This window comes from Eumetopias jubatus, unplaced genomic scaffold (genome assembly GCF_037043125.1).
Source record: "Eumetopias jubatus isolate StellerSeaLion01/CBP00866 unplaced genomic scaffold, mEumJub1_p1.0 scaffold_15, whole genome shotgun sequence".
NCBI lineage: Eukaryota > Metazoa > Chordata > Mammalia > Carnivora > Otariidae > Eumetopias > Eumetopias jubatus.
This window is the reverse complement of record NW_028274821.1, coordinates 57,839,191-57,845,949: the sequence shown is the minus strand read 5'-3', so window position 1 is coordinate 57,845,949 and position 6,759 is coordinate 57,839,191.

Genomic DNA, 6,759 nt, shown 5'->3' with positions numbered 1-6,759 from the left:
TTGTTGTTGTTTTTTATGGGAGTAGAGGGAGGGTACCCTAATCTCATATTCGGTAGGACCTGAAAGTCCACGGTTGGCCTTTCCACTGTTGGTGAAAGGAAAAATTTTTTTGGAGCGCTTGCTAGAACTCTTCTGCTATTGTGGCTTTTAATCTTATTCTCCCAATGCTTTTATTAAACTCCTTAAGGAGTCTTTGCTTAAAAACATTCTGTTGTTGCTGAACGCCAGGAGAATCTCAGTTTCTTAGTGACCCACAGCTGTTGCCACATTTTAAGAGTGCTGTGGAAAACGGTTTTAAAGCATTTTCTCCTTTGTATTCTCCTTGTAGTCACTCTGCTTCAGGTGCATATAACAGTTGCTCTGGTAGTTGTCCATTCATCAGCTGTCAATTGCATTACCAAGACTGTTGTTTTGTCAACTCATAAGACTATATATTGCCAATCTGGATTGTTGATGATTCTCCTGTGAAATTCATAGCTCAATGATGATTAATAAGAGGATTGAAAAAGTCAGGTATAGCAGCTATGTTATTATTATCCTCTTATAAAAGTTTGACCACAACCATATAGCTAAACGGCAGATCTGTGACATGTAATGGAAACCAGACTGGAGATTCAGGGTTTGGCTTTGGCTCTGTCTCTACTCACTGTGGCTGACTTTGCAAGTCATTTAGCCCTTTTAGACCTCACTTTTTTCAACTGGAAAATCAAAGTGTTGAATTATATTAGAATTCCTGTGACTCTACTATCAACTTAGTCAAGCAATTGGTTATTTTTTTAAATTCCAGTATAGTTAACATACAGTGTTACTAGTTGCAGGTGTACAATACACTGATTCAATAATTCTCTACATTACTCAGTGATCATAAGTGTACTCTTAACCCCCTTCACCTGTTCACCCATTCCCTCCACCCACCTCCCCTCTGGTAACCATCAGTTTATTCTCTGTAGTTAAGAGTCTGTTTTTTGGTTTGTCTCTTTTTTTCTTAAATCATTTGTTTTGTTTCTTAAATTCCACATGGAGTGAAGTGATACAGTATTTGTCTTTCTCTGACTTACTTCACTTAGCATTTTATCCTCTAGATCCATCCATTTTGTTGCAAAATGGCAAGATTGCATTTTTTTTATGGCTCCATAATATTCCATTGTATATGTATTCCATCTTCTTTACCTGGCCATCTATTAAAGAATACTTGGGGGGCGCCTGGATGGCTCAGTCATTACGTGTCTGCCTTTGGCTCAGGTCATGATTCCAGGGTCCTGGGAACGAGCCCCGCATCAGGCTCCCTGCTCCGCGGGAAGCTGCTTCTCCCTCTCCCACTCTCCCTGCTTGTGTTCCCTCTCTCGCTGTGTCACTCTCTCTCAAATAAATAAATAAATAAAATCTTCAAAAAAAAAAATACTTGGGCTGCTTGGCTGTTGTAAATAATGCTGCAATAAATAATGCCATAAAAATAAGGATGCATTTATACTTTTTTTTTCTAGAGAGAGAGTGCATGTGCAAAAAGGAGAAGGGGAGGGGCAGTGGGGGAGGGAGAAAGAGAATTTTTTTTTTTTCCTCAAAGATTGTTTTTTTTTTGTCAGAGCGCGCACACACGTGGTGTGCAGGGGGGAGCAGCAGGCAGAGGGAGAAGCAGGCTCCCCGCTGAGCAAGGAGCCCAATTCGGGGCTTGATCCCAGGACCCTGGGATCATGACCTGAGCTGAAGGCAGATGCGTAACCGACTGAGCCACCCAGGCCTCCGGAGAGAGAGAATCTTAAGCAGCGAGCCCAATGTGGGGCTCAGTATCACGACCCTGAGATCATGACCTGAGCAGAAATCAGGAGTCCGTTGCTTAGTGTTTTTGTATTCATATTCATATGTACCAGTTTGCATTCCTAACAGTGCATGAAGATCCTTTTTTCTCTGCATCTTCACCAACACTTGTTGTTTCTTGTGTGTTTTATTTTAACCATTCTAACAGATGTAAGGTGATATCTTTTTGTGGTTTTGATTGCATTTCCCTGATAATTAGTGATGTTAGGCATCTTTTCATGTGTCTGTTGGCCATCTATATGTCTTCTTTGGAGAAATGTCTGTTCATTTCTTCAGGCAGTTGGTTATTGATGTCAGGTAAACATCACACGTTCAGCTTTCCAAGGACTGTACAGCTGGAGCTGATAGCTGCCATTTATTGAGCATTTACCCTGTGCAAAGCACTATATCAGGCTTTATATAAATATTACATTTTTCTTAGCATAGTATATCAATGTACTGACCACATATTATTTCATTAAAAGCTTTTGGTTTATGTTATTTATTTAAATCTTTAGCTGTTATATGTCCTAATGCAATGTCTGTGGGGCAAACTAGGGCATGATCCTCATCTTCCAGTTTAGGAGGAATAGCAGTTTCTTTGGGCTGCCATTTCATTGTTTGTAATGTAAGGGGTTGAACTCTTCTCAGTCCCTTACAGATTAATTGATCAATTAATCCACTTTCTTGTACTGCCTTAGCAAATCTGTTCGTAATTTGTGCAGAGTAAATCCTCAACGAATTTTGTTAAATGAGTAATAGAGTTTTACTCATACTTTGAGTATTGTGGTCATTGTATACTTCCCTAGTTATTGTCTCAAGGATTTTGATGTTCACATCCTGTTAAACAAGAAGACTCTTCCAGGGTGCCTGGGTGGCTCAGTTGGTTAAGCAACTGCCTTCAGCTCAGGTCATGATCCTGGAGTCCCGGGATCGAGTCCCACGTCAGACTCCCTGCTCAGCGGGGAGTCTGCTTCTCTCTCTGACTCTCTCCCCTCTCATGTTCTCTCTCACTCTCTCTCAAATAAATAAATAAAATCTTTAAAAAAAAAAAAAAGACTCTTCCATAGGCATAAACTAATAATAGGTACCATTTGTATTGGGAAAACTCAATTTTCCACCCATATGTCTCCTGTGTAGGGAAAACCTCATTTCTTTTCCTCCTGTGTGTCTCCTTTACCACTCATATAGAAGACTTCTGACACTTCGGTCGAATGTGTGGGGACTTTTTCCCCACCAGGCAATTGTCTATGACACCAGCTGTGGGTCCTATAATTTAACTCAGTCCAACTCTCCCTGCCTGGAAATAGTATCAGATCCCACAGGTTAAGGGCTCAGTCTGATGAAACTGCTCCCACTCCACTTCAGATGCCAACTCTAAGTAGTAGGTCCCCAGGTTATTCACAACTTCTGTCAGATTTGGCTACAAATCAGAGGTTCCTGTGACTCCCTCCTTGGATTCAATTAATTTGCTAGAGTGGCTCACAGAAGTGAAGGAAATACTTAAGTTAACCAGTTTATTAAAGGTTACGATAAAGGATGTAGATGAACAGCCAGATGAAGAGACACATAGGACAAGGTCTGGGACAGTGTCAAGGATAGGAGCTTCTGTGCCCATGGAGTTGAGGTGTGTCACTCTGCTGGTGTGAATGTGTTCACCAGCCTGGAAGTTCTCTGAACCCCATACTTTCGGTATATTTATGGAAACTTTGTCACATAGGTGTGATCAGTTCAGTCCATTTACGTCTTCTCTTCCCTTTCTGGAAAATGGGGGGTAGGGCTGAAAAGTTCAAGCTTCTGCTTATGGCTTGATCTTTCTGGTGACCAACGCCCACCCAGAGTTGCCTCATGAGAACAAAAGATGCTCCTAGTACTTGTTTGGTCTTTTTTGTGTGTGTGGTTTTTTGTTTTGTTTTGTTTTGAGTAAAATGATAGAAGTTTACTAAGTGAAGATACAGAGAAAGCTCTCAAGAGTGAGAGGGGTTCTGACAGGGTTGCCCACTCCTAGTACTCTTATCACTTAGGAATTTACCAGGGTTTTAGGAGTTCTGTGCCAGGAACTAGGGGCAGAGACCAATATATGTTTTATATTATCTTATATCATTTTGTTGTGTGCTTCTGTGTCAGATACTGAATGTAACATTTTCTTTACATTATTCCAATTCTTACAAAAGCAAACATCTTTCCCAAGTCACTATCATTTTTTGCCTGTTGAACTACAAGCAGATTCCTAAATGATCTCCCTCCTTCCATTTTTGCCCATCCCCTACAATCCATTTCCCACAGAACTCGCAGAGTGATCTTTAAAGATCTTGTCCTTTCCTCACTTAAAATCTTCCAGTGACTTCCTGTTTCATTTCAAATTAAAATCCAGGGGTGCCTGGGTGGCTCAGTTGGTTAAGCATCTGACTCTTGATTTCAGTTCAGTTTGTGATCTCAGTCAGGGTCGTGAGATTGAGCTGGGCATTTGGCTCATGCTGGGCGTGGAGCCTGCTTAAGATTCTCTTTCTCCCTTTCCCTCTGCCCCTCCCCTGCCTCCTTCTCCTAAAAATAAATAGGGATGCCTGGGTGGCTCAGTTGGTTAAGCGTCAGACTTTTTCTTTTTCTTTTTTTTTTTTTTTTTAGATTGTATTTACTTGAGAGAGACAACATGCTCTAGTGGGGAGAGGGGCAAAGCAGGAGATAGGGAGGGAAAGAGAGAGAATCTCAAGCAGACTCTGCACTGAGCTTAAGGGCCGATGTGGGGCTCGATCTCATGACCCTGAGATCATGACCTAAGCCCAAACCAAGACTCCTACACTTAATCAACTGAGCCCACTCAGGCACCCCTAGCTCCTAAGCATCAGATTCTTGATTGTGGCTTAGGTCATGATCTCAGAGTTGTGAGATCCAGCCCCATGTAGGGCTCTACATTCGGTGCAGAGTCTGCTTGTCCCTCTTCCTCCCCCAATGTGCACACGCATGCTCTCTCTCTCTCTCAAATAGATAAAATCTTTTTAAAAATAATTAATTGATTAATTCATTAAAATCCAGACACCATTACTTGATCCAGTAGACCCTCATAATCTGGCCCTACCTTTCTGTCGTCATCTCATACTCCTTTCCCTCTCACCAACTGTGCTAGAGCCAAACTGGTCTTTTCTTAAATGCTTGATTGATCATGCCATGCTCATTTCCACCTTAAGGCCAATGTAGTCACCTGGAATGCTCTTCCTGCTAATCTTTACATGAGTGATTCCTTTGTATTATTTCACATTTCACCTAAAATATCCCTTTGAATGAGGGCTTCTCTAATCATCCAATGTGAAATAAACCCTTCACCCTGCTTTATTTTTCATCATACTTATCACTATATAAAATTATCTTGTTTGATATCATCTCCTCCCACTAGAATAATAGACCTTCAGGGCAGTGACCTTATCTGTTTTCTTCACTGCTGTATCCTCTTATGTCTAGAACAGGGCCTAGTTCATAAAAGGCCCTCAAAATTGATTTCTTGAGTCATTGGATCAAAGGTTCTTGTTGGAACTGTGACCATAGCTATGTCCATAGCAATTCATTTGAGTAATACAATCTTGTTTCATTTTATTGCCAAAGGAGCAGTGAGTCAGGGCACCAACTCTGAGTTTTCCTGAGCAATCAAATTATCCTGATACAAAAGTTTCTACCACCTATGACTGTAAATGGTATCAAATGCTTTTGTATAGTTTTAAAAATAGTGTAGGGATATTTATTCATTTATTCATTAAATAATTATTGAATGTTACTTTTTTCCAGACACTGTTTTAGAAACTGGAGATAAGGGTACCTGGGTGGCTCAGTTGGTTAAATGGCTTAGTTGGTTAAGTGTCTGCCTTCGGCTCAGGTCGTGATTCCAGGGTCCTGGGATCGAGTGCTGCTTTGGGCTCCCTGCTCAGTGGGGAGTCTGCTTCTCCCTCTACCCCTCGGCCCTGCTCGTGTTCTCTCTCTCACACACACACACTCTCTCTCTCTCAAATAAATAAATAAAATTTAAAAAAAACTGGGGATAAAAAAGATGAATAAGACACATTCCTTTACCACAAGGAAATCATATTCTAGTGGAGGAAATAGACATCCTCATAGATAATTATTACAGAATGTAACTGCAATGATAGAGATGTGCAAAAGCTATGATATGAACACATACTGGATTTCCAGCCACATACAGGGAGATCAGAAAAGACCTCATTTATGCTTTAATCATTGGGTAAGAAGTAGGCAAGTAAAATGAGTTTTGATGAGAGTGGGAAGAGACCATTTAAAAGGGCAATGTGAATAAATGCACAGAGAAAACAGTCTAAGAAGTTGACTAAACTGGGAAGAGGAAGGGGCTAGACCATAGGAGGCTTTGTAGGATGTGCTAAGGAGCTTGGACTTTGCCCTTTAAATAGATGACAGGATGACATTGAAGGGTTTTAGATAAAGGGAAGCAGCATAGTCATAACTGTGCTTTCTAAAGAATGGTCGCCTATAGTGTGGAAGATGGTTTGGAGGGGGCAAAACTGGAGGCAGGCAGAGAGAGCAGTTAAGAGACATGTAATTATCTAGGTGAAAGATACAGGGACTGAAACCACCAAGGCTGTGGTGGTTGGAATGAGAATAGAGAGGGGAAATTTGACAAATATTACTAAGTTGACTGAACCTGTTGATTAGATTTGGGATTAAAGTAGAAGAAAGGAATCTAGGATGCTTCCCAGTTTAGCTCTGAGTCACTGGTGGGTGATATTTTCACTTACCCACCCCATGCCCCTACCATGGAAAAGAAAGGTGGAGGGGTGGTTTTGTGGGGAGGTCATGAGTTTGGTTACTGACAGGTAGTTTAGATTGCTTGATCATGGAAACATTTTGATAATCCCAGCATGTTTTTGCTGCCAGACATCTATAAGATTGTCAGTTTTATTGTGAGGTGAACTAAAGTTACACTGGAATCCTAGGAGCATCCTA